Here is a 27,910-nt window from a genome sequence, read left to right as displayed (position 1 = left end):
AGCACTATAAAAGTTTCAAAATCTCTCTTGAAAGTGGATTCTGTTATTCTGAATAATCTCAAGGAAAGTCTCCCTCGGCAGTGAAAAATCTTGTCTGAACTTTGTCTTAGAGGTGTTTGCGTTTACTGTGCATGAACCAACAACTGACAAGAAATCATGCAGAAAAGAATTAGCGGTGATAGCTGGGCAAGCTGTAGCTCAGTTTTGTCTATTTGATTATTGAATGAACTACAGACTGTTTTTCAGGTTGGGACTGTTCTGACTTCTTAGAACAATGTTCTGTGTAACAGATCACTGAACTTCTCACGGTATTCTTTTTTAAGTACAAGGAATGGTTCTTCTGTGCTAGCAAGAAACGTTCTGTGTATCTTTTCTTTCTACAGCTCCACAAGCTTTAGACAGTACTGCTTTTCACTGCCATCTTCCTTCTCCTTAAAAAGGCTGGCCAATAAGGAAAGCATTCTCAAAGCAGGCTCTGGAAATACAATAGCAGGGCTTTGTTGGTAACAAAAAGGAATAAAAAACGGAGAAATAGGAATTGGTTATGAACCAACCCCTTTGATACTGTTAAAATGGAAGAGCTCTTCCAGAATGAACGGAAGATGAACAATAAACATGATGCTTTTGCATAGTGTTTCACAGTTCTTTGTAGAATAGCTTTCTTAAGAACAGTATAAGCCTGCTGTACTTTGCAGTGGGTACACCAACTGCATTTTTGCTGCAGTACTTATTTTCCTTGCTGTCCATGCTTTTAAGGGAAGTTCACAGTGCTCCTTTTCATATATTGAGCATCTTGCATGCTGAAACTTTAAAACAAGAACAGAGGGTTGAAAGTGTGGTTTCAGTGGGACATTATGGTGTGTGTGCCTACAAGAAAACGAGTTCTTGGCAATGCTCTTGGAATTTTCATTTAACAGCAGCTGAAATAGAATTTGTGACTTCAGGAAAACCATCCAGGCTGTGTTTTCCTTTCTTTGCAACTTCCTTTATATACACAACAAGCTTCCACTTTCTAACCTCGTGGAAGATCCTGGGCTTGAGAGGCTTGTGAAATAGGCTCCTGGAATAATTTCTTCAAAGAATGCAAGGAGGTTCAAGTTTTCATACTAAGTCCTGTCCCCTGGAAAGCAGAAGAAAATATGCACAAGATTAAACTTAAGGGGAAAATCCTGATTGGCTTGCAGGCTGACATTTGAACTATATTGTTAAAAATGTATTAACCAACTGAATATAAATCATCTATGAAGGAAAGATGGAGAGTCAAGGTTCTGGCTCTGATATTCCAAGAGTTCTTTCCAGGTGGGGATTATAGAGATAAATATTAGTGAAAACATTATTTTATGTCTGGCCCCATGGGTAGAGGCTGTGTAGAAACAAGAACACAGATTGTTTCCTGCACTGGCAATGACTTCATGGAATGAGCCCTTGTCCTTTTTACGGAGAATAGGTGTTAAATCTTGCAAGTGACTACATCAACAATTCCTTTTCCAAATGGAAAAATACTGCTTTTCTAATGTGACGTTACCATGAATTGTCAGCTGATTTATTTCTTTGATTCCAGGTCTCAAATTAAATTTTAATTTAACTTCTCTGGCTTCTTGCTCATCCTTCACTTATAAAAGAAACTCAAATATGGTTGGTTTTGTTTTTTTTAAATGAGCAAGAGAATAAGTGGTAGCCTGCAAACATACGTTCATCAAATTGCTGGGGAAACTAATGTAGACAGTGTGTAAAGCTAAGGATATATGTTCACCTACTTTTGACGTTGTTATAGATTGAAGAATAATTCATGTTGACCTGCTTTTCCCAATGCATCATATTTATTAAGATTATAAATAAGTAGTGGCTGAGCGCAAAAGTAAATTAAGTGCTAAGATGTAGTGACTTTAAAATGTGTGCATGTAATTACCTTCCGCTGTGATGTACGTGTGCCTGTGTGTTGCAGACTTGTAGGCAGTTCACCTCCCTATGCAGCTGTCAGGAGAGGACCCGTGATCTCACAAGTTTATTTCCCTCACAAAATCTCTATCCCTGATATAGCTGCTATGAGTTCAGCAATATGAAATCTTCACCTAGATTTCCCTCTCTGTAAGCATAGATTTTTGTGCTTCCTTTTAAGCTGTAGATTTGTTTGCTGATGAAGCTAATGCTGGCTCCTGCTGTGCTGGCGACTTTGGTGAAGGTTGATGCTTTTTTTCTTCTAAATAGATTTGAAACTAGTAATACATCTAGCATAAGATCTCTTGATTTCCTGGAAGCCCAGTTTTTTCAAAGCAAAAACGTATGCAGGGAAGTAGACTGTTACATGACTTCACTTTCCGCAATGATTTGGAATATAAGGTACACCAGCTAAAAAGGGTAATGGTTGTGTCTAAGGTCTGCTAGCACTTCTCTTCAAATGGGGATGATGCCACTTGTTCTGCTTTAAGGAAAAAAGGTGGTACAGACAGGATGACTTCCTCAGCTGGGGCTGCTGCTGTCTTCTGCTTGATCTGTCACAGCTTGCTGCATTTGTTGCCCACGTCACTCTGAACCTGGGAACATGATTAATTTAAACTTTTAAGGAGAGATAATAGCAACGTAAATAAATTTTACAGTAACCAATAAGGCATTTAATAGCATGAATGTTGATAGTGTTTTCCTACAAAGTCCCAAGGCACTTTACAGCTATGCTATTAAAAGAGGAAAAGACATTAAAATATAGAAGCTGTGGGAATGGGGTTGGAGGTGGGGAGACCTTGATCATATGTTAAACTGTGAAATGTAGGTCAGAGCTTTGCTTGTTACTGACTTGCTAAGCATGTAAACATAGTATATGTGCAAAGTAGTTACCGTTGATTGTATGGAGGTGTGGGCTAGAACTTGAAAGAAAACGTATTAATCATTAACAATCTCTCTGAACTGGAACTATTAAATAGGCAATGATTCATCATAAATGGATCCATAAATCTCAAATGCAATGTGGCCAAGATCACACTGTTGCTCAAAAGAGGCAGGGAAGTCATAGCTTGGACTTACACAGCTTGCAGCTCTCTCCTATGAGTACAAATCACTCTGGTATTGATAATGGTAATACCTCCATTGAAGATATAGCATTCGGTTTTGGGCACTGCGCTTAGAGCCAAGTATAGACCAGTCGCATAAATGATCGGAGCCTGTTAAGTAAGATAAATAAAGACTGAACAACACAGAAAGTAATTTAGACGATGGGAGATGGGGGATGATGGGTGATAAGAAAGCTGATGGGAGCAGAGGCGGATACGTGATTTCTGAAGGCTGTAGATTCTTCTTTCATAGAAGATTCTTAGGCTGTTTTAAATATCTCATCTGGTAGGACCAAAAATAAGCATTAGCTACAGCAAAGAAGATTCAGACTAGACGCAGGGAAGAATAAAACAAATGCAACAGTACCCCCAAATTTTTAATGCTGCACATACCGAAGCACTGAAATAGATTTTCTGAGCTGTTTGTCAGCAGAGTTCTTAAAGGATTGGATTAGACTAAGTTTAGTCAGCTGCTCCAAAGGTAGAGTTGAACCTTCCTTAAGGCAAGGAGATGCATGAGATTACTTTTCCACATCTATTGTTTCCCTATTTTCCCATGATTCTGTTAAGCTTGTTAGGAAATCATAGTGCTCTAATGTCATTTTTGCTGGAGACTGGCAACAAATTTTATAATTCATCATACTCTGAGAGCCTGTATTGAGTATCTCTGCTAAAGTATTTTCAAAATGCAGAGTGAATAAATAGTCTTTTAATGAAATGTATCCATGAAATGTAGGCCACTTCCTCTCAAAATTGAGTTAAGCGTTACAAGTGATCAATGACTAGATTTCTGTATCTACTGAAAAGTACTACTGCAGTTATATAAATCGTCCAGAGAAAAAGAATATGGCTGTTACTTTTATCACTGTGTCTCTCCAGTAGTGGCCTGAAGTTAGTTGGCTGTCTTAAAAGATTTGTGATTATAGACTGATCTTGTCTTTCAACTACAGGTTACTGGGTCAAATTAAGTTTAAGCCCAGAACTATCAATAACACCTATAACCACATGCCATTAGACTCTGCAAAGCCCCGTCAATCCCATCTGTATTTCTATGAATTCAGTATTTATTGTTCTTTTTACAGAGTAACAAACTGTACGCTGTATGAGTCAAAATCTGAAAGAAGACATTATTAATAGTCTTCTACCAAACTGGATTAAAATCTGTGTGTTAAATCACTGTGCTGCTCCTTTTGCTTTCTATCTCTACTCATATATGTCCTTGCAGTCCATAATTACAAGGCCCTGTTCATGAATATCAACTCAGTACTTAAAAGCAAACATGCCTAAACTGGGAATAAAAGTGCATCAAATTTTCTTTAGCAGTGGGCTGTATATCTCAGCTGGCACTGCTATGGCACAAGATCCAGCTTTTTGCTACACAAATGGATCTGTACAAATAGATATTTGAATGGACATGAACATATGCCTAGTGTTAGTCCTCTGTACGGGAATACATTCATATTTATCATGGATAATGTCATATAAGTTGAATTTGACACCACTGTAAGCAGAAAAGAAAAAAGTTGTGGGTTCTTTTTATTTTTTAAATCAACTTTTCCAGTTTGGGGAAGACACTGTTCATCATAAATGGAATCATTTTCAATTTCAAGGCATACCATTTAATCAGTGGGAGCTTTAAGAAGTTGCTTCTTATTACATCCTTTTTGAAAGCTACTAATTGTGAGTCAGAAATCTGTCTGCTATGAATATGATATCATTTTCGTATACAGCAATTTGCCCTGTAGAAAAACCTTCCTCCTTTTTAAGACTGCTCAAGCTCTTAGAGTTTTAAACTCCTTTATTGCTGTTTTGTCCAGGCTTTAACATTTATGGGAAAAGTCACTGCCCTTTTCTTCCACTGTTATTTTTAGTGAGCTGTATACCACACTGTGTTAACTGGTTCTATTTCATATACTGTTATTTATGTATTTATTTTTCATATCCCATTTATTGCAGCCAAAGTGGTTGTTTACATGCTAAAAAGATCCATTTTTTTCTAAGTTCATAACACTCAGCCTTTTGCTCACATTATATATTTTCCAAGAGGAGCAAGTGAGGTCATGGTCCTTTGGTAAGGAAGAGAGGGAGGATGAATGGTGTTCAACACTAACAGGTCTGTGTTTGCTTCAGTTTTGTATGTTGGTTTTCTACATAATGATTGTGGACAGGGTTTAAGAACTGTGGATGCAATTGTGTTCTCTCTTTAACGCAGCTTCAGATTTAGCTTTGATAACTTCTTCTCATCCTCTTACTCCTCTCTCTCTCACCATTGAGTGAAGAGTGAATCCTCTCAATCCCTTCTTGTCTTGAGTGCTCCAGTCCATGAAGTTTTCTGTGCTTTTGTTCATTGTTTCACTCTCAACCACACAGTTGCCCTTTCAATCATTTACTGGTTTATACTAATGTGTTTTAAGCTACCTGACTATTAACAGCAGTCTATATTTTGCTACAGTGCTTCTTATTTTCATTTCTATTTTGTCGCTCTTATAACTGGAAGCCTTAATTAACCACTACTTCATGTGTTACCTGTTACCAAGGTAATATTGTCTTTAAATCGGAGGAGGTAGATTTGCTTTCTTTTTATCCCAAGTGCTCTATTCTGATTTCAGAACTGCACCTGCTTAGCAACAAATAGACATGTGTTCATGGGGCTAGCTGCAGCCCCAAGTTAAAAGCAGAGCTGAGTCTGGGTAGGGTTGTTGTAGAGGAAGCCCTAAACATTTGGTAGTAGTTCTGTATGTTGGAATGACACTGGGCTACAATGAAGTCTTCCTTGATACATAAGAATAAATATATTTTATTTTGAATACAGACTAGGGGGAGTAAGCAAAGTGAATTGTTATGAGCTGTGATTAACAAAGATGTATGAGTCTGTACTGCAGGATGTGCTCCAGCAGAAATAGCCACCTTCCTGCTATGGGTTAAGTTGTTGAAACCTGAAACATGTTTTGCATTCTGAGGTGTAGAAGAGAGACGAAGTCTCTCCCCTAAGCCCTGATATTTTTTTGATCATAGAATAATTCTTTCTTAGTGTCCATCTGCTATTTGATGGTACCAGCTGCCAGCCATCCTTCCACACACACAGCTACACCAAATAGCTTGTTCTCCACCTTAGCTTATGTTGAAGCACTGTTCTGGTTCCTCCAGTTTTCCACCTTAAGGACTTAACTAAACTCTTCTGTGCAAAGGAGAAATTCTGCACAGATGAAAAGCGGGCTTTAGAAGAACATAATAATTATACCAGCAGAAAAATGTCAGCAGACTAATGTAGGTCCCCTATAGGGGTTTGAATCATCTTATGAAAAGTGAAGCCATTAGATAAAACAAAATGTTAGAGATTTTGTTGAGAGTGACAGAAGCAGCTGAATGTTCTTCCTGCTGCATCTCTGACATTTGGCAGTTTTTGCCTGGGTAAGAACAGCAGGCTATCTTTCTCAGTTAGATATCAGAGCTCAGACATATATATTTATATATACATAAAGCTTCCTTAAGACTGGAAGATGAGGAGAGAAATGTGAACTATGCCCTGGCAGAAGTACTCGTGAGGTATTTTATTATAAATCATTTTAAAAAATAAATAAATCTGCAGTTCAGTCCTGCATACCAGTGAGTTTGGAGGCACTGCAAGATCATCTGTTCTTATCCTTTTTTGCTTCTGAATTGCAGGTTCAATTAGAAATCCAGCATTTCAAGATCAACATACACAGATTTATTAATTGGGGAGGGGGGAAAAGATCATGTGCTAGAAAACATCTAAGTGAAGTGTGACCCCACACAATAATAACTGAATTAATATTCAGGATTTGCACATGTTTAATTAAGCTCGATGTTCACAACTACTTATTAATGAGCCCTTTGAAACAATTTAGATATTGCCCTCGTTTCCCAGTGGACGAATGGAGACACTGCTTACAGAATTTCTGTGCATAGGTTCTTGTTATTCGAAGAGGAAAGGATGTGTTCTTTGACAAGTGTGTGAAGGGGGAAAAAAAAAAAGAGAAAACTGCCTGTGAGTGGGAGTCCAGTTTTCTACCCTGTATCTCACTGAAAGACTGTAAGAAAGAATTCTTACATTATATCAACCACAAATGACATGAGAATATTCTTTAAGTTCCTTCTGAAGCTGCACCCAGGAGACTCTTGTTCATGCAGAAGATATTTTTAAAATTTAAAAGAAAAGTCAGAGTGTAACTTCTGTTTCGCTCTCACAGTTCCTTTTTAATGTGTCCCCTTTCTATTGGATCCAATGTTCTTATGTGAGCCATTTGTCTTTGTTCCTTCCCCCTCCCTTCTGAACACAGTCCTAATTCACTTGTAATCAAATGAAATATCTCTTTGATGCTGAGGCCTATATAGGGCAGCTGTTCCCTCACCCCTGTGCCAGGTAGTGTCAGCTCTGGAAAGGCTCTCCAGTGTGCAGCAAAAAAATCTGAATCTCCATGGTGTTGTGAGGAGAAATGCTTGGTTTCCTTTAGATGCTGTTTCTATAGGCTCTTAAATCAAAGTTATTAATGGTGTTAGTATATAAACACTAAGTGCCATATGGTACTACTCTCACCATACTAATAAGGAGTCCTTATTTTGGACAGTCTGCCTTTAGAGCCAAGGTTATTACAGCTGTTAGCTGGCTGTTAGGGTGCGCTATGCAGCACACAGTGATAGGATCAGGAAGTGAAGGATCCATGTAAAGTGGGACAGTGCCATCCCTACTGCAGAGGTAAAGGCATGGATGTCTGTAAGATGGCACTTACCAAGTGTCCAATTCTGGAAAATACAGCCTTCTTTTTATTTTCCCAGGGGATATCATGTTGAGATTCAGTTGGATTTGGTGTTTGCTTTATTTATGTTTTGTAATCTACTGGCATAACCAAGGAGACTGGGATAGGGAAAACCAGGCTCAGTCCTGGTTTAGTTAAGAGCAAGTAGTGTTTTCTAAGGCAGGTGCTTTTCCTGATCTGCAGCACAATGTTGCTTCTGTATTTTGAACTGCCAGAGTTCAGAGCAGTAGCATTGTTATTGGCAGTGACTAATGCATGAGCCAAGAAGAGCACCAGTTGGTGTGCAGAGCCTGTAATCAGCCACTGTCTAATCTCACCCATACTTGTATCATTTGGTGTAATTCCAGTCAAGCAGATAGCTTTAGTCAGGGCGTTACACAGTGTAAGTAAAAGCCGGTTCTGTCTCAAAGTGTACAGTTCTAGTATCAGGCAAAGAAAAAAGAACAAAAACTGTAACATGGGTAGGAGCTATGATGTACTCTGGGCACACAATGACAGAGTATGACACTTTCAAACCAAGCCTTAGTGTTGTAACAGACCTGAAGCTGAAGCCCCCGCAAGAAGGAAAAACATCAAAAGCAACAGCTTGGAGTGACCTTGTTCTTTCTTTCTCTTTGGAAGAAGGCGTACATGACATAAAGACCTTGTGGTTTCGGTTGTCTGCTCGCAGACAGGGCAGCTTCAAGTATTTTCCAGTTCCAAGAGAAGTGATGATGTGCATGTGTTAAAATGCATAGCAGTGCTCAGTGTGCAGCCCGTAGGCTTAGAAGGGCCTGCTGTATGTGAAGCTCAGCATTGCAGAATTAGACTGAAGCATATTTCCTTATGCGTGGACTAAAAGGTGTTCCAATTACAAACTGCATTTAGCAGAATACAGCTAAATAAAAAGTGCCCACGTCATATACTGCAGCTCGATACATTCCTGAAGCACTTTAAACGAAAAAGCCTTTATGATTCTAAACAACCCATATGTCTGTCAAAGCTGTCATTGTGCTGCAGCAAGTAAAGGAAACAAAACTTAATTTATAATGAAGCTTCCCTCTGCTGAAAGCACAAGTCTTCCCCGTTCTCATTTAAGCCTCTGTTCACAATTGCAGCTCTCTCCGACTCCTTATAAAATGTTTTGCATTTCTTTTTGAATCATGTCAAGTTAATTTTATGGCAAACAATCTGTTTTCTGAAACACACAAAAGAAATATAATTATTGCTGGGTGAAGGGGAGCTGGAAGTAGACTGAGCACGATGCTGGTAATTGTTTTTGTGTACCGGTGCTGGGAATGTTCTCACCATCTGAGCAAAAGACATCTAAAAAATGAAAGTAATTATAAATGGGAAGCTTTGTAGTGTAGAAGGAGAATCAGAAGGAGAATCTTAGCACCAAAATGAGGCATGTTACTCAGCAGGTGACCTGCTGGTAACCAAGATGCTCCTTGGTTTACTGTGGTACTATGAGAAACATTCCCTTGCTTTGAGTTTTCAAACTTGTTGAAAGTGGCAGGGTGAGATTTTAAGACTTTTTGACCTCTTTCCTCTTTCCACTCCTTTGGCAAATGTCAGTCTACTTCAGTTCGGATGTACCCATGGGCCCTGAGACACGTGCATCAAAGTTTACATTAGCGCCTACTATGCTTCTTTTTCACATGTAGAGTAAGTGGTTTTGAACTTGTTTGTTTTTATGCTTTGAAGGTACAATTGTTTTCAATTACTTTCAATGTAAGTGGCACTACAGGCAAGTGAGGCTGGCAAGATCTGGTCCTCACTGCAAACGTTTCACAGCTGTAATCTGAAGTGACTTGAGAAATTTTTCATTTGATAAAAATAAATCCTGTAAATGAAATCCATCACACCATCAGTTTGTTGACATGAAATCTGACGTAAAAATATGTTTATCAGTTAAGCCATTTAAGCACTTGGTGACTTGCGGCCAAATCTTGAGGACCCCCAAACAGTTTTTAGACTGGTATTTACTAAAGTAAGCCTACAGAATGGGCATGAGAAGAGTGACCTAAGTTACAGCTCCGAGAACTTTTTCTTTGTGCCAATCTCCCAGCTGCTCCTTGCTGCGTATGGGGAAGGAGTTCAGGCTCTGCAGGACTTGAGTACAGGCTTGTCCATTTCCCTCCTTCTGGTCATGCAAAAAATTTTTGTGTAAGACAATCCCATTACAGTGACCTCTCTACATACATATGAGTCCTGTGGCCTTGGAGTTTTGGAGAATGGAGAGCGATGATGATGGCAGATAACTAAAAATCAGTGCTTAGCAGGAGAAGCTAAAGTGTATCTTTTGCTTTTCTGATGGCTGAGACATACCACGATTATTTCCTTCTTGCTCCCCTTTGAGCTTTACCAAAGGTGACTAGGGTTCAAGCTCACAAAGCAGATCACTGCTGGCTGTGGGTGTTGTGTACGTGTAGCTACTGATGTTGTAACTAGGGATGCCTGAAGCTGTAGTTTTGTGAGGAAAAACAGTGAACAGAACTAAAAGAGTATATTTAATTGGAATGGTAAAAAGAAAAAAATCTCTTCTTGTTTGTCACAGGATGAAACCAAAATAACACTTTTCAAATCAATGGAGCTACTTCACAGTTATATCAACAGCAGTGAAAACAGAGCTGAGCCTTGAGTTTTGGGGTTTTGTAGTTTCCTTATATGGGGAAAAAAAGTTAGAAAATGAGTGATTCTGTAAACACAATTTTAGTCTATCGACAGATGGGAAAATTGAGAACAGGTTGTAAAAGTATAAGCTAAAGCATTATTAATATTGTACTGTTACTGAGCCAACTCATAGAGGAACTAAAAAAACCCACCCTATTGGTTAAGTAATCATTACACATATGCTTTTGGAGATTAATACTTTGAATTTTCAAAGCTTTTATACGTGTCAGTTCTGCTAAAAGGATGAAACTGCAAAAACACACTGGTAGCAAGTTGAAAGCGTTAATAGCAATGTCAGATATGCTTTAAGGATAATCACAAAACTCCTTTACATCCAGTAGGCCTAGTAGTCTTAGATATGGAAATAAGGCTTCTGACAAATAAAAAGCTTTGAGAAAGTGGGTAGAAGCCAAATATTGTTGAATGGTATTTTAAACCTGAGTAGCTATGTGATGCCTTGGTATTGAGTATTTTTTATGTATACATACGATATATCGGTGATGATCAGATCTTTAGAAGTGTCTGCTGGGTCTTACTTTCTTACGATGCAACCTGTATTTCTAGATACCCTCCTTTCTCCTGAAATTAAGATATATTAGTTCTTAAAAAGAAAAAAAAAATAATAATTTCCTGCTACTCAAAATAACTTGATTAGATATAAACGTAAGTCCTCAGGCCATCTGCCTGGAAATTATGTCGAGCTCATATTTTAGGTGTAATAGGAATTGAGTTTACTTACATCTGCGTGATTTAAACATCTCTGTAATAGTAGATCATGGTTGATGACTGCATTATGACAAGAAATGTAGACAGGAGAAATGATATTTTCTATCCATGAGTTCTTGCATAGTTTTGGAACATTTTTGTCATATGATATTCATTGATGAGCAGCTAAAGTCCTTAGTCATTAGTGAAAAAAGGGGAAAAGTACAGCTACTGGCCCACTTCAATTTTAAGATATGTGATCTAAAATCAGGAAGCCAAAGATTTATTTTGAGTGAGATCAGATCAGACCTTGGTTCGATTTTTGTCAATTTTGTTAATGGGACTGGGTCCTTTGTGAGAGCCAGAAGGGTAAATCACCAGCACGTCACAGGAACATGCCCGTGTGGTGTTGCTCAGATTTTCAAGCTGTGTTTGTAGAGGTGAGAAAGATGAGAATGCATTTAACTATATTACTAAGTCTAAACAGTAACATATGATTAAAAACCCAGGGTCAAATTCAGATGATTTGATTAATGATGTTTAGTGCCTCATACTCATGAAGATGCATCTGTTTTAGGAGGGGCTGCCTGTGGTGTAAATGGAAGCTAGGCTGAGGCTAGAAGCTTTTCAAAACCTTATGAAGTGACTCTTTGCTTTGCTGGCAAAATATTAATCTCAGAAGTTTGCTTCTGGATGTCAGGTTTCAACACCTGAAACCTGCAGTGGGTGACTTCTGATTTACATAGAAGACAAATCAGCCTCTCAAGAATTCTTCTGACTGTGCCTAGCATTCTGGAAGGAAATTGGACTTTGTGACACAGGAGACCTAAGAACAGCATTGTTGTTTAATATATGGGTTGCATGAGTCTAAAGAGAAGACACTATATATCATGTGTGAGTGTGTCATCTTTGAGTCATAATACTAATGTGAGAAATAAGAGCAGTTGCTAGTTCACTGAAACAAGGTGAAGAAGGCAGATCACCTCAAGGTGACCCAGCATCCCAGCATTAGAGCATTTGTCTTTATTTTAATGTTTTCATTTATTCTGTTCTTGGTATTCGGGTATTCTTTTCTCACTTGTAGATACTGTTTTCCTTGAAATTTTAACCCCTTAATATTTAAACCATACTACTTCTCTAATACAATCTTTGATTCTGCTCAAAGCAAGCACAGCACATCTTTGGAACTGCACCTGCTTCTACCTCAGTCATTGCAGGATTGCTCTGAGAGATGAGTACAGGCTGTTCAAAGGAGGTGGGCATTGTTTTTTAAGATAAAGATGTCTTTCTCCTCCCCGCAATGTCAGGAACTCTTCAGCTGTCCAGCACCTCTGACAGTCAAGCCATTTTTATGACATTTGAAGTCTAAAGGTGCACTGCATTTTATATGCTTGCCAATAACTCATCACTTGTATTTCGAATATGGAACTGCATTGTTATAACTCCTTCTGTTCTGAAACTTAATCTAAGATCATACAGTGAATAAGTAACAAAGCCAGAAGAAAGCATATGGGTCCTATCCTCAGCCTCCTAAGTCCCAGGCATGTGCGTTTTATTTTTTGACTCAAGACTGTGTATAAAGATATGAATTTGGGAGCTAAGCAAGCTGACAATTTCTCTTCAAAGTCATCCTTGCTGCAATTCATTTTCAGCCTTCTCAGTCTCCCTTGGACAGTTACTAAAGACAGCTTTATTATGCAGCTCTTTTTCCCCTATTTTTGTACATATCATTTTCTGTTTGTCATGTTTAGGGCACCTTCATTCCCTCTGTCTCACAGAAACAGATTACATCAAGAGAGGAAGTCTCTTCTCTTTGTTTTCGGATTGTGAAGCATGCAATCGTTTGCCCTTATTCTTCATAAATTTTTGTCTGTGTGATCAGGTTGAATGTAGAAGAATCTGGCAAGACCCACATGGTTACACAGCCATGGTTACAAGCTGGAGAAGGCTGGACTCGTATTAGCAAGTGACTTTATGTTGCCCTTGTGAGATGTATTAGCTATCAGCTGCATTACAGCACCTTCCCTTCTATATAAATCCACAGGAAAAGATGTGGAAACTGGAAAGGTCTGGAAGGTATCTCCAATCCTTTAATGACCAAAAGTAAATGGATTGTATTAGAAATACCCCTGAGGCTAACCCTGACAAGTCACCCTCATCTGAAAGGTAGAATGCTTATGTGTAGCTGTGTTACATTCAAGCTCCCACTCACAGGAAAAACCTGAGCGAATCTGAAGCTGCCAGCCTTACACCTAGACTCCCTGAACTTCATCTGGATGTCCAGCTTAAAGCTCTTTAAGGTATTCAGTTACTGCAGTGATGGGGATTAAGCTGATAACTTACTGGCTAGAAGGCTAAATCTGCTCCTCAGGATGAGAATGCCAGATTAATGATCACTTCAGAAATGTATCTGACACTACCTTCCAGACACGCAGAGCTCTCCCTTACATCAGCATTTCCATTCCCTTCATGTCTACTCCATTTCGGAGCCTCTCTTCCTACCAGCAGTGCATTCTTTAGGGGGATGGAAGGGTTGATCTCCCATTTTTATTTTTTTTCTAGATTGTAGCAACAACACAGATTTCTAGCTGGAAATCACATGCTGCAGTAGGAACCATGCTGTACAGAACAGCTGCTTCCCTGCTCTGTCCTCTCTCTCCACAAGTTCTGTTTTCCCAGATGGCCATTGCTTGAACCAAGTGGTTTACTAAGGATGTATGCACCAACTTGAATTTGGTAGCTGTGAGGTGTGGGCAGGGGGTCGCCCTTTCTGAAGACCCTTATAGGTGTAACAGACATGCTGCCTATGCCAGCCCATCTCTGAGGCACTGGCTTGTTCTGCTTCCCCAGTGCCACACAGCAGATGGGAGCAGCTGCCCTTGCTTCTGCAGCCATTGGAACGGTGATTAAAGATGAAACTGCATATTCCAAAGTCACATACGTTGTTCTGGAGAATAAATCAAGGTGTTGTTTGACTTAGAAACAAAACAACATTTTCATGCACTGACCTTCTCAGTTTCTGGGGAAGCATTCTGGGAGGGAGCCCTGGTAGTCATGCTGATGTGAGGGCTTAAAAAATGCGTTATGTTTCAGGCAGGTGCTGTCTTTGAAATATCTGCAGGCTTCCTGGATTTCCTTAATGGCTGTGTTGGGTGCAGAGCATAAAACTGTTCTTCCTCTTGTCCCAAATTCTCAGGAGTGGTATTTTCATTTTACTGTAAATGTGTCATCTGGTACAAGAATAGTGACGAATATTTCCTGGGCTCAGTGTTAAACCAAACGCTCATCTTTTAAATCAATCCCTCATTGTTTCCTTTTTTGTCAGGAGGGGGGAAAAAAAAAGACATTAAGAGATCTTTAAGGCCCTTCACCTTCAGTCCTACAATAACACTCAAAATTCAGCAAGATACTGAATTGCTGGGATATGATTTTGATTTCCTCACTGGAAAATAGCGTGTAAAAGTCCTTGACAAAGACATATTTTGCAGCCGAGGAAGCCCGAAAGCCTTTATTACCAGCCTTTTTGCTCTCTTTTCTCCTCTGCCTCATTGCCTCCTCTCTTCCTTCTCTCTGCCTTCTCTGCACCTGTATTTAGGACTTTAAAATCCTTTACTTCCCTTTGGACTTGCACATCCATCCACTTGTGCATCCCTGACCAACTCTTCCAAGCACCTTCTGAGGGATGAAGAGCCATAAATTCTGGTGCAGTGCAGGCACGGCCACCCCAGTGCAGGTCAGGAGAGCTTGTTTTTATTGCTATTCTCTTTTTGTTGTGGGCAGGTGCACCCGTCATTTGCTTCTTCCAATCAAGGTGCCATTTTCTGACTCCCAGTTTATCAAAGAGAACAAAAAAAAAGAAATCAGCTTCTCTTTGTATGTAATGATCTGACTATCAAATGCTGGTAGGTTGGAGAGGTGAGACCTTCATGCTTTGTTCCTCCCTTCCTAGATTAAATTGTATGCAAGAGAGCCTTGCAAAGCTGCTGTAAAGCAAGGCTTGCTCTCCTAACCTGGTAATCTACTGACACAGGCTGTTCCTTTGGAACCTTGTGAAAAAATAACAGACCAACTTCCTTGGAAAATAGAACGAAGCAGCTCTGTGTTAGTTGTTGTTATGACCTCAGTGTGTAACCTGCTGTTAGCTCTCAACGCCTCTGTTTGCTTCTGAGTGCCCTAGATTGATGTTTGCTTAATGAAATGCTGCTCGGGAAGGTTTGTGCACATACATTAATGAAATAATTAGAGGTCTTTGAAAATCTCAGATGAAATGTGTAACGGGTCGGGGAAAAGTGAGGGAAAGAGCAGGATGGGAGGGGAGGGCTGCACCTACTGGTGGGGTGGGTTGTGTTGAGCTGCACACTGAGAGCCGAGGCACGGCTGGGCCAGGGGAGAGCTTGTGCCCAGGGCATGCAGAGAGAGCTGCAGAAGCAGAGCGAGGTGAATAGGCTGCACCCGCACCTTGCTTTCTGCGGGGAAGGGAGAAAAAAGCCAATAACAAACCCAACCACCCCGAACACCAACGCCGCCATCCAACCCCGCAGAACCCGGGGGGTGAGCGGGGACAACTTTCCGCTGCGGCTGCTCGGGGCGGCCGGGGCTGAGCGTCACGGTGACGTGCGGGGTGCGGGCACAATCACACGCACTGCCACGTACCCGGGTGCGGGGATCCCCGCAGAGTCCGCGGGGCGCGCCCCGGCTGTGCGTGTCTGCGTGTCCGTGCGGGGACGGGGCGGGGAGCGGCTGCTGGGGGGGGGGCTGATGGATGGCTGTGGCTGGGAGAGCTCTGCCAGCCCGTGTGTGCTCGTTCCATCCGCCTTCCCTCTGTGCTTTCATTTCTTCTTTTTTTCCTTCAAAATCTCCCTGGGAATTTTGTCTTTTACAGCCGTTTTTCTTTTTTTCCTCCTCCCCCCCTCCCGCTCTCTCGTTGCTGCCGAGGATCCGTTCTGCTTGCCAAGTTTGTAGTGCCACCTCTCAGATTCCCCCACTCCCTGCTTTTTGGATCTGTACAGTGCCCGTTTGTATGTAGGCATACCGCGAGTTGGGTGTTTTTTTGTCTTTTGTTTTGCCTCTTTTTCAAGACAATTGGAATTCTTTGGGAAGCAAATGGATACTGAGGAGGACGATGCTAATAATCTCCTTTTGAACCTTTAAATAGAGGTTTACGAAGAAATTGCTTAAACTCAGCCATCAATTTAGCTTCATATTAAGCACCTCGAAGTATTTATGATTGCAGAGCAGGTGCAAGCGAGGATTAGTAATAAGGTAAGGGAGCTTTTTCCATCTTTGAGGCAGCAGCGTTTGCTCAGGGTTATCAGCAGCTTTTTTTTCCTCTTCCTTACAGTCTGAGCTCGTTTGTTTGCATTTTCAGTGCTGTTCTCCCGTCCTTCTGAGTCTTTTATAACATGCCTGCTTGCTTCTCATCACTGAATATACATCCCTTCTCCCTTCCTGCTCTGTATTTCGGAGTTTCTTTGCAGTGCGCACATTTTGGCTGTTATTTGATAACTGTTTATAAAGTCACCAGTCCGCTGTTGAGAATGATTTCTCATCTTGCACTTTCTCCACCCAGCTGTCTGCCAGGAAAGCCCCATGGAAAACTGCATCACAAAAGCCTTTTTATTTGCATTTAAAAAAAGAGAGAGAGAGAAGTATTTAAAATTCCCCCATGGCAAAGGGTCAGGGGTTGGGGGGATAGCCATCAGATTTTCTCCTCTATGAAAAGCAAATGAAATCCCTTCTTGCCCCACCCCCTGGGGTTGGGTGCACAGGGATCCAGCCCCATCCCACAGGTTGGGCTGGGTGGGTTTTGGGGGTGCTGAGTCGAGCCCTGGTGGCTGGAGCAGCACCTGCACTGAGCTCCAAACACTGCTGGGGGTGGTGAGATGCAAGGGGCAGGGATTCCTCCTGCGTGGCTGGAGAGGAGGGGAGGATACCCCGCGCTTCTTCCCGCTCCCCTCTGAGATGTGGCAGGCTCCGTCAGCATGCTTTACTAATTCTTGTTTTATCAGCTCTATTTAGTGATATAAATGGCACGAGCGAGGATATCAATTACCAGCTAACCGCAGCGATAGTCCGTGGTTTATGGGATTTAATGATTTCTCTTGTTTTGAAAAAGCTCTTGTGACGCCAGCAATAAAGAACTCCATAAATCATCTAAATGAATTGTGTTCCAGTAAAGGCAATTTTTGGTCTTTCCTTGCGTATCTCCCCGTCCTGGTAATTAATTGCACTACCGTTGTAAGCGTGTTTGCGGTAATAAAGGTTCCTGTAAAGGGACTTCCTAGATGTGGGCTCTGTGTTTACTGAACTCCTGCAGTGTGCCTGAGCTGTAGGCAGCCGCTGTCCTCTTGAAATGGTGAAGTGAGCGTGGTGCGGAACGTACCTGCTCAGTGCTGTGCCTCGTCCTCTGCACTGAAGGCAGTGAAAGCCCGTTTAATGGACTGCTTCAGTGACTGAGGCTGAAAGCAGGAGGTAATCACCACTTAGGCCTTCTGATTGCATGTTTTGATTTTAAGAGAAAAGAAAGAAGCTTTTCCTCCTTTTTAAAATCCTGCTGATTCTATCATTAGCTAGTCAAATCCTCTTAAAAATAAGCAGGAGCAGCGGAGTTCAGTCCCTCAGCAGAGCATAGGAGTATTCCTGCTGTTGTGTGAGAAATGCTGCTTTTTCATGCTTTCTGTTGCTTTATTTCCACCTTCTTCTTTATTCATGATGGTGTTTTTGATCCATTATTTACAGTCTGGATGTATTGAAAGGGCTGGAATAAAGTATTGCTGTTCCTTTGGAGCAGGGAAACACGCTATGTAGAAAGGGATCAAGTTGGACTGTTTTAGAGAATTGTTAAGCCACAGGGTTTACATTTACCTGAGTTATACTTCCACTGCCTTTACCAATCATTAAAACGAGCTGCAACTGGTGATAGATGTAGCAGACATTTACGTGTATGTATTTCATCCATGTAGTCCACTTTGTGCTCAGGTGGAGTTCCTCTTAATGTTGCTGACAAATGGTTTACTGCACAAAAACATTAATCAACAGTGGGAGAGGTGGAGGTTCAGCTCCCATACGATTAATTGGGCTGGTAGTAGCTGAACACAATATAATTACAGATATATGCTGAGTCCTTCAAAAATTTATCATGTATCTTTTTTGGAAAACACCCCATGCAAAATGTGGTAAAACTGAGTTCCTTGTGGCTGCTGAGTAGGCACGCATGTAAGGTTAATGGAATGCAACTCTAACAAGATATTTCATGCAATGTATGTGGGTTTTAGTGCTCTTTGCACTGAGACCCTCTCATTAGACTGACTTACATTAACGTGAAATATCTCAGAGATGCTGAGTTCCATCTTACTGTCCTTGCCCAAGAATTTCCATAGACCGTGAGAATTCGTTGGTAAATATATTGGCAGTGACATTTCTGGCTGTGCAATGAGACAATTTAGACATGGTGACCGTCATGCTAATACTGTTTATTTGAAGTTTGTCAGTAGAAAGTTTACTGTTATCTCATTAACTGGAAAGCATTGGAGTATCTTCTGTTGCATCATGAATGCAGCCACTGTCATCCCTCTTTGCTAAAAGACAGTTGGTCAATGAGGATGCACGTGGGTTTGAGGCTTTAAAATTTCTTTCCTCTGAACATGAAGAACATTCAGAAAACTGATGACTCACTAGAAAGCATCTCCAAGTCCCTTTTTACTATTCATGTGTATGAGTATAATCTGTTTCTTGAGTTGACAGGCCATTGAAAGAATTCTCAGTTGATTTTTTTACTTGAGCGTGATTATCCCTATGTGTTGTAACAGTGGTAATTTCTTAGGCAACAGCAAGCTGCAGGTGATTGCTTGGGTTTGTTGGCCAATGCAGCAATTCATTGCTGTACTGAGAACATTGCTCACTGAGGTGTATGGCAAATAAATATCCAACCAGAATTTCTGGTATAGGTACAATACATTTCTTCTGTAGTTCTTTGTATTAAAGTAGCTTTTGGGGTTGTTTTTTTTTTTTCTCAGATAACAATCAGTGTTATAGAACTCCCACATTACACTCCAAGGGAATCTATAATTTTGCAATGGGAGAGCAGAGATCCAATCTTTTATACGTCAAAGTAATAAATTTGTGGTACGCATGTCCGTAGTTACTCACATTGCTGTTTGATCACATTTTGACTTTTACCTTGAAATCTCATTCGACTTTTACCTTGAAATCTCCTTTCACTTTTCAGTAGTGAGCAACTGTTCGTGCCTTAATTCTTACTGATGGGAAAAGTAGCCTTAGTGGGTGACTGATGAGAGGTTATGTGGAGATCTGGCAGCAAGTGTAGAGAACCTGTGGCTCCTTTCCCTCAGTTCCAGTCTGCAGCCACTAGATGGGTCTGAAACTTCTGCAAGAGTAGTGACAAGTGGTTCCAGGGAAGTATGAAAGAGAATACTGAAAGAACAAAATGTTTGGGGCCTGATTTCTGTAAGATTACAGAAGGAAGCAGATGTGCGTGTAACAGTCTTTGTGCATTTTCAATAGTAGCTTAAAGAAATTCAGTAAAAAGTACAGGACATCAAACATGCTGCTCATGAGATGGTTTAGAAAGTGATGGAGCCATTGGTCTGTATGTTAGTCTGTACTTATACATTGCCCCATGCAACAAGCTTGTGAACTGTCTCGCTTACTTCATAGCATTTTGATGCCCAGGGTGAGAGCAAAATCCTGGCATCCAGTGAGAGGTCTCCTTGGCTCCACGCATTGGTGGTCCTGTGTCTGTGGAGGCCCACAGATAATTGCCAGAAACCTACTGTCCTACTGTGTATCCATATGGTTAAGTCTGTTTTTGTTTTTGTTTTTTTTGTAAGTAGAATTTAAGATTTCACAAGAGACCAGGTTTAACTGTGGAAATGACCATATGTTTGTGACATCAGATGCTAGATTGATTTCTGCAGCTTTCTAGGAATTGGAATACCTGCACATGATTCTCAGTGTGTACTGAAGAAGCTTTTGCAAACCCAGGAAAAAAAATACTTGGAACGAATCCTTGACTATGTCATTTTCTTCCCTAGCAGAGGGAGAAGGGCTGTGTTTTGGGGGAGGTTTTCAGAGTTTATGTTCTACAAGAAGAAAGTCGAAGGAATACATTAGCTACATTGTCAATCAACTTTCTAATTTCATATAGCGTGAGAGAGGAGAAACAATGGGAAAGCAAGCATTTATATTTATGCATTTTGGTAAACTAGAGTAAAAACAACTCTAAGATGTTTTCCAGAGCCTTAGTAACAGAACTGTAATTAGCAGAAAAAATTCTAAGGGCTGGGATAAATAAATACCAGATGTGCTTATTTATTTACTTGGGACTTGTTCTGCTTCCTATTGAGGGGAACTTTATTATTCAGGGGAAGGAAAAAGGGGAGACTGTGTTGTTCTTCCAAAGCAAGTGGGAGTCTTTCCATCCTGGCTGTCAGAAAACATAGGACAATGGCTCTGAATTTAGAGTAGAAATGTTGTTATTGCTCATATGGTTAGCCATACCAGCACTCAAGTGTTTGTGAAAGTTCATTTTAAGGAAGTAGGAATATAATTAAAGGTATTTATTTTTGAGTCCTGCTTTTTTTGTTCAACAGTTACTCAGAATTGGCTCATCTGTTGTTTTCAATAAAGCATCCCATCCAGTTGAGATATATTTGACTTTCATATTTGTTAGGGAGAAAGACTAGGAAAAATTGGAAGGGCTCCAATTAGGCATATTTATTGGACGATTAAAATAAAAAGCAGATGAAGTTTTACTGAGAAATATAGCCAGGTAGCAATTTATATTGCAGTAAAATGAAAATTAGATGTTACTGAGTTATAGAAAAAGAGCTGAGTGCTGAAGTTTTATTGCTTATTGTTTGTATTCCAGGAGCAACCAGAGGGTTCAGTCAAAATCATCACCTGCTTGTGTGAGGCACTGTATGAATAAATAATATGTTCTGCATTCCAAGGATTTTCGACTTCACTGTACATGTGATTTACCACAGTTGCACTGAGTTCATGTGTTCACAACATGTGAAAGTAACATAAATTCTGGGTGAAATGGGATGCAGTGTGAAAGAGGAGTGGCTGGAAAAATAAGCTCAGTCTGCTCAGTGAAATAAAAATTGGTAGGCAGTTTTTAATAGATTCCATTTGAGAGTTTTCCTCGTCTCTGCTAAACTTGGATTTAAAAAAAGAATAAAAGTACATACAGACATATGGTAAACTCTGTGATAGTGCAAATACATAAAATAAATTATGCATGCTCTGATTCCAGCTTCAAAGTAAATAGATTCCACAAATGTTATTGGAGTTAATATGTGTAACAAATATATATGAAGCTAATATGTATGAAGAAATAGCATTTCTTTTAATTAGGCAGTGACATAGGCAATTTTTACAACCTTAAGTAATAAAAGATACATAGTTAAAATTACTACTTTTTTCTTGCTGATTCAATTTTATGTTCAGAAGTTTTTATAAACAAAAAAACATTGATTATGTTGAATAGCTACTTGTGTTCAGCAGCCATTCCAGTGACACATAGCATTCAGCATGTGAAAGCCTGATCAAAGTTGAACAAAACTGAACTGGAAACCTTAGTTTAAAGTGTCCAATGAAGAAAAGAGTCCTCACGTTCTATGGGACATACTTTCACCTTCATCATTATCTACTCCTGCAGATCTGATGCTTTTGCAGAGGGTTGTAGAGGTTGAAGTTGACTCTGACCATCATATTTTAGTACGGAGTAAGTAGGAACAAGATCTGTGTCCTCAACATAAATTTTGTAGCATTTGGAATTTCAGAAATGTATAAAATCTTGAGAATGCCACAACTTTATGACCATTTAGCAAGGTTTGCATTGCCTAAATTCATGTTTTCATTGTCAGCGGAGAGAACAATGTTTAGTTTGTCCCAGTCATAGAAAGTGTGCAGTGGCTTATTGCCACTGACAAGTGCAAATGAAGAGGTGAACTGATGTAATACTTTGGCCTTTGCTTTTCCTGTACTAGTTCTTCACCCAGTTGCTGGGCCTGTGATGTAGCAATTATGCCGTGACAGTTTTTTTCCAGCATACTTTTGTCTAAGATCTTAACTTCCGTACAATCAAGACTAAGAAATACTTGGGGAACTTTCAGTCTCATGCCTTTACTTGGCACTTGTGTTAAAATATTTTCCAGTACTCAATCTATTTTGTTTTCCCATCCATAAATTGAACTACTACATTGGAATGCTGTGAGGATTAAATGAATGCTTGGAAAGCTCACTGCAGATAGAGAAAATACAGTGCTGCCTCTTCAGCTCATTATGTATTACACTGCATAGTTCAAAAGTTATGAGAGTTTCACAGAGGATCTGGCAGAAGAAGCAAGAAAATATTGAACTTCCTATTAATGTGGGGCAGCCATGGGGTCTCTCTCTTCATCTGCCATCCATTCTTTGTTCAGAGACCGGCAGTGCAATGAATGATCCCATTCTCATGAGTGTTCTCCTTTGCAATAGGCTTTGAAAATGAGGAGAGTTTCACATGGGGAAGTCTTGTTGGGCTCCTGATTGACACTGTTCAGCTTTTGTGAAATGTGAAATTCCAAAATAACAGTGTCCCTAAGTTTATGGGCCTGGCCATTTGGAGAGCATACACTAAGATAGTATTTTTGAAGTCAAACGCTGTTTGTTATGAGGAATTAGAAGTTAATTACATTGTATATGATAACAAGATATTTAAAACTTCATTTTGTCATTAGATATAAATAGATCTCCTTGGGAATTGTAACTTAGTATAATGTGTGTGCAAGATTTTGAGTGTGCTAAAAAGTTCGGAATGATTAGGGAATTACAATGGCAGTTATGGCTGGACTTTATTACAGGACTGTGATGAAAACCTCTGTTTCTGACTATTTCATTTCTTTGTATTTTACATGGGGTCAAGGAACCTGTCAGAAATTCCAAGAAGTAACAATGATACTAAAGCAGTTTAGATTCAAGAAGCCAAGTGCAGATTTGAGTTCCACTCTAAGCCAGGAGAACACTGAGGATATGTCATCTCAACTAAAAAGTTGTGGCTGTTGCTTGTGGCAAGCTGGTTTGGTTTGGTTTGGTTGATGTTTGGTTGGTAATACAGTTGAACTGCCATCTTGCGATTGCAGTCATTTAGGAAATATTGGATATTTTGGAAAATGCAAGATGATTCCTAAACCAGTGGGAAATGTGTAGACCCTAGCAACAAATCCAACCTTTTGTTTGATCGTCTGCGACTAAAGCACCATGTGATAAGAACTTACTGCTTAGTGTGAGGCATCCTATCTAATGGCAATTTCAGTGTTTTAAAAAAAACATAGGAAAAGAAATGCTTTATTGACTAACAGACCTGGGCCTTCATGATGCAGCGCTTCCATTATCAGGTCCTAAAGTGAAGTGCAGGGAGCAAGAGCTGTACAAGAGAGAGCAGCATTGGTGTCAGCGCCAGAGGGAGCCGCTTGCCCAGCTCTTGGTTGCAGAGCAGCTCCAGCGCTGGAGAGAGCCAACAAAAGGAGACAAAATGGCAGTGAAATCACGATAAGCTGTTGAACACTTTCCACACACAAAATAATATTTTAAAGGTGAAGTTTCACAGGAGGAGGGAGCTGGTCTGTTTGCCAGATGTGATGTCTTGCTTATAATGAATATTTTGAATTACACTCGAATTCTAATCTAGCCCTTTTTTTTCTGGATTGCTGTTATAAGTGTTTTGCAGTTTACAAAGTAGATATTATGAAAACTAAACTATGATTCTCAATTACAACTGTAACTTTGGACCCTCTATTTGCTGTAACAGTGTCAGTACATTTTATATTTACATATTGGAGCATTACAGTTGCATTCTTTTTTCTTAACAATGTGATACGTGGCAGGAATTCAGATAATGTTAATTCTTCTTTTCCTCTAATGCCCACCTTCATTTTCCCTAGTAATTCCACATTTAGTATGGGCTAACATGCATTCTCTGAGGCTGCTCAGAACTGGGATGTGTGGGATACGGCAGTTCTGGACTTTATGCGTGAAAGTATTATTATTCAATTATTTATAAGCCAGTGAAGTGCCAGTGTTGCAAAAGTGAAATCAGAGTAGAGCTAGTGGCTTCTTTTTTTTTTGTTCTCCCCACTCTGACCTCCCCCCTCCCCCCCCCCCCCCCACACACACACACTGTAGAAGAGCATCCCACACAACACCTCCGGGACCCTGGGTAAAAGCATTTGTAAGCTATGTGCTAGGACAGATGAAAGATGACTTAAGCAGTTGAGCAAGTGCTTCTGCAAGTTGTCTGGGGTCACAGAAGTAGCCTCTGGCAGAGTGAGGAGTTGAACCTGAACCTCTGAAGTTCTAGTTCACCTTATTCATAAGATATTCCTTCTTCTCTTAACCTTACTGCCATAAAACGTGATCTCTGTACACTAACGATAATACTTTTAAAACTAGATTTGTGTGTCCTACTATTGCTGTAGTAAAACTCACTTATTTACAGGTATGTGTGTACACATGCATGCACAGACAGACACACAAATCCTTTCCTTAGACAGGGTCTCTGCTGATGGGGCAGGTGTTATAGTACCAAAATCAATTCATGAGCTGCAAAGTTGTTATGTTGCAGCACTGAAGTTTATTCAGTCTGCCTGCTTAAGAGATTTCCAAGGCAGGTACCTGCCTACAGAGATTGATGAGTGTGGGTTTGCACGTGCACACACATTTTTTAAGTGTGTGTATACATAAGTAAATGCAGTTCTGTATTCTGCTAGTTATGCTGCTAGGTTGAAATGGCAAACTAGTCAGTTTCTCTGTTGGGATGATAAAGAACAAAAATGTTGTATTTCATCCTGAAATTTTTTCCATTCTTAAGTGAATTGCAAATAGGCATAAATGACATTTCAGTTAATAAGAGTTAGAAATCAGGAAACAGGAGGTGTAATGGTGTTGGCTTGAAATGCTCTAGCTGGATCTCTCTGCACACTTGCTGACTGAGACAAGTGAGTAGAGAGTCGGGGAATGCAGATGTGAAGTGGTGTTTGGGTCTCAGGAACATCTTGGTGTTGAACTGGGGTTCCAAAGTCTCTAAGTGAGCTCCCAGGGAAGGGCTTGGATCAAAGCACAAAAGGGCCTGAGGCACCAGTTAAATCACCTGACTGGTTCCCCTTCTTTCCTGGACCTCCTATAATGTTGTGTGTCAGCGGAACTTTTTCTTGCTCCTGGGCAAGTTACTGGCCTTCAGTCAGGGAAGGATAGTAGATTTCATTAAATTTGCAGCCTTTTATCAAATTTCAAGAACAAAAAGAAACAAGGGAAAGGTGCCTATAGAGAAATCACAACCTGAAAGCTGCAAATTTAACAGTTATGACTTTCAAACATACTCCTTCACTCTGTTTGCAAGTCCAGAGATTGTCAGAAGTGGACTGAACAACCTAAAACATTTGAGAGGCACTCCTTGGTGTGTTTTTAATGTGGTTGACTTCATCTTTATGGTCTTTGATTCAGTTTATTATCTTTTTGTTGCAAAGACTAAACAAGAGCAAACAATTTGTTGTGATTTACCTTGTTGTGTTGAAGACAGATGGATGGGAAGTTCGTATAAAAAGTCTTCAGTTTTGTATCAGGTCAAGTACAGTGTTTTCAAAGCGCCATTTGAAACTGTCTCATACGTTGCACTTTCTCAAATGCTTTTGCAAATATGTTTTCCAAGTGAGGCTATTTATCCAAGAACCTTCTCTCAGTCGAGCATTCAGAGAACGGTAGCTGTTGTTTGTATCTTGAAGGAGATTATTTATTACTAAGACAAAATGAGTCTGCACTATCTCATTTCACTGTGCAGGGTGATATATCAAAACCTGGAGGATTATGAAAAAATCAAAGCGGAGTAATTGGGCAGGAGAATGGTGCTTGAAGTCCAATCTGCATAATTGTAAATTTAGTGAACCATAGAGTGGCTTAGTGGAAAAACTGCTGTGGCAGAGTCTGGGTTTTGTTCTTTTGGGGGAAGAGACATTACAGCTTTCTAGGAGGTTCACCTAAATTCCATCAGGAGTCATCCTTGGAAGCAACAACCAAAAATAGGAGGTGCAATTTAGCTCAAATGAGGTTTAGCCCCAAACCCATTGAAATCCTGGGAAAATTTCCCATTGGTGTCAGTGTTCTCTGGTCCTGAGGCAGCAGCTCTGGCAATGTTGTGTTCTCTACTAAATAATGACATTCTAATGAAAAATATTACAGCTCTCCGTAGCGCTTCTGTGCATAAACATTCGTATTACTTGCTTTTAAAGAGATCTCAAAGCAAATTATATGCTCATTTATTTATCTAGAGCTCCATTGAACCAACAGCACAGTAATGTAGATCAAATGTACTTTGTGAATGGGCAAAGTGCACAGAAAATGCTTAGGCTTTGCAGCTATGTCCTCTGATGTGAATGAACACAGGCAATCATGTGACAGAAAAAGCATTTTGTTTAAGGGGAAAAAAACAATTTGGAATGTGCCACGTAGAAAGGTCATGAAATCCAACTTTGAGACTAGATTTTCTTTCTTTCTTTTTCTTACTTTTTTTTATGGAAAGGTTGGATGATTTTATTGCCATTAATAATATTTGTAGCTCTAGTATGCAAGCCAAGATAAGAATAATCAAATGTCATGCTTCAAGGCATAAGCTAATCACCTGCTGGGTTTGGCGTAATTGGTTAATGCATTATACTAAGAAAGAAGGTTCACTTTCTGTGAAACTTTGTGTCCTGGCCATGCTCACTGAAAGCATCCTGGATTTAAGAGGCCAGAGTTTCCTGATCCCTTTAGGCAGCTCTTTTGTCCATAAAGTGATGTGTATTGAGGGCCATTTAACATTAATGTTATAGTCTTGTTTTTGTATTTCCTGATTTTGTGTTAGTTTGAGTTGCTCCATTTCATATGTTAGAGATTATGCATAGTGCATTAAGTGTTCCTTGCTTTTGCCATTTTTTCAAAAGTAGAAAAGATTCCAAATGATGTCAGAAATAGGATTAGTGATAAACTGCAGAATTACACACATTAATTCACATCTTCAATTACAAAATAACCAATTAATCTATCTGTCCTGGTATCTGGACAATGGTTGTACTACTTATATAAGTAATGAGAAAATGTTTACAGTGCTTTGCAGGCCCCAGATTAGATGAGTAATAAGTTGTAATAGGTATTTGATTAACTCCCTGGCAGTAGGAGTTGGATTCACCTGATACAGAATCTGTTTCTGGCAGTGGATTCACCAGAAACCACCTGCTGAAAATCACTGATTCTGTAATTGAATCTCTGCTCATTTTAGTGAATGCGTTTTGTTTTCTTAGGCCCAGATTGTGGTGGATTCTGGCATGTGGATACGAAGCAAGGAAGCGTAAACATTTTTCCCTGCTGGTCTGCTCAGTGGAAGCTGACCACGTGTGCAGTCCATGCACTCTGGTGAACAAAAAGACCATTCCAAGCCCAGTCTTCTCCTTAGCGAAAGCAAATATGATATGAGGCATTGAAACAACCAAGTCAGAGTTCTCAAAGATGTATTAAAAAAAACAGCTGCAACATTTTCCTACCTTCTGCTGTGTTGCAGTGATGCAGTGTTATTGTTTTAAAATTAATTTATGTGGAACTTCTATTTTTATTTTTTTACAACTAAATTGTAATAAGATTTTTCTGGACCATACAAAACCTCCACATTTACAGCACAGTTTTGAAGCTGGG

At 39.9% G+C, this 27,910-nt stretch overlaps 1 protein-coding gene across 8 annotated transcripts in view; it reads left to right on the top strand.

The window, feature by feature from the left end:
• Positions 1-27,910, top strand: part of NLGN1 (neuroligin 1) — a 431,043-nt gene that overhangs the window by 80,032 nt on the left and 323,101 nt on the right. For 2 of the 8 annotated variants that reach the window (XM_085513659.1, XM_085513657.1), the window contains exon 1: positions 15,794-16,444. The exons of 2 other annotated variants lie outside the window; for them this stretch is intronic. The gene's annotated coding sequence lies outside the window, so the exon portion shown is untranslated. Of the gene's footprint in view, positions 1-15,793; positions 16,445-27,910 lie in introns of those variants that run through there. 4 more of the 8 variants (XM_085513656.1, XM_085513655.1, XM_015871902.3 and 1 more) reach the window with 3 other exon arrangements.

The sequence above is a fragment of the Coturnix japonica genome, chromosome 12, assembly GCF_054131305.1.
Source record: "Coturnix japonica strain WE chromosome 12, WE-NBRP24, whole genome shotgun sequence".
In the NCBI taxonomy this organism is placed as follows: Eukaryota; Metazoa; Chordata; class Aves; order Galliformes; family Phasianidae; genus Coturnix; species Coturnix japonica.
Note: the sequence above shows the minus strand (reverse complement) of the source record. Positions and strands in the feature narration are given on the sequence as shown.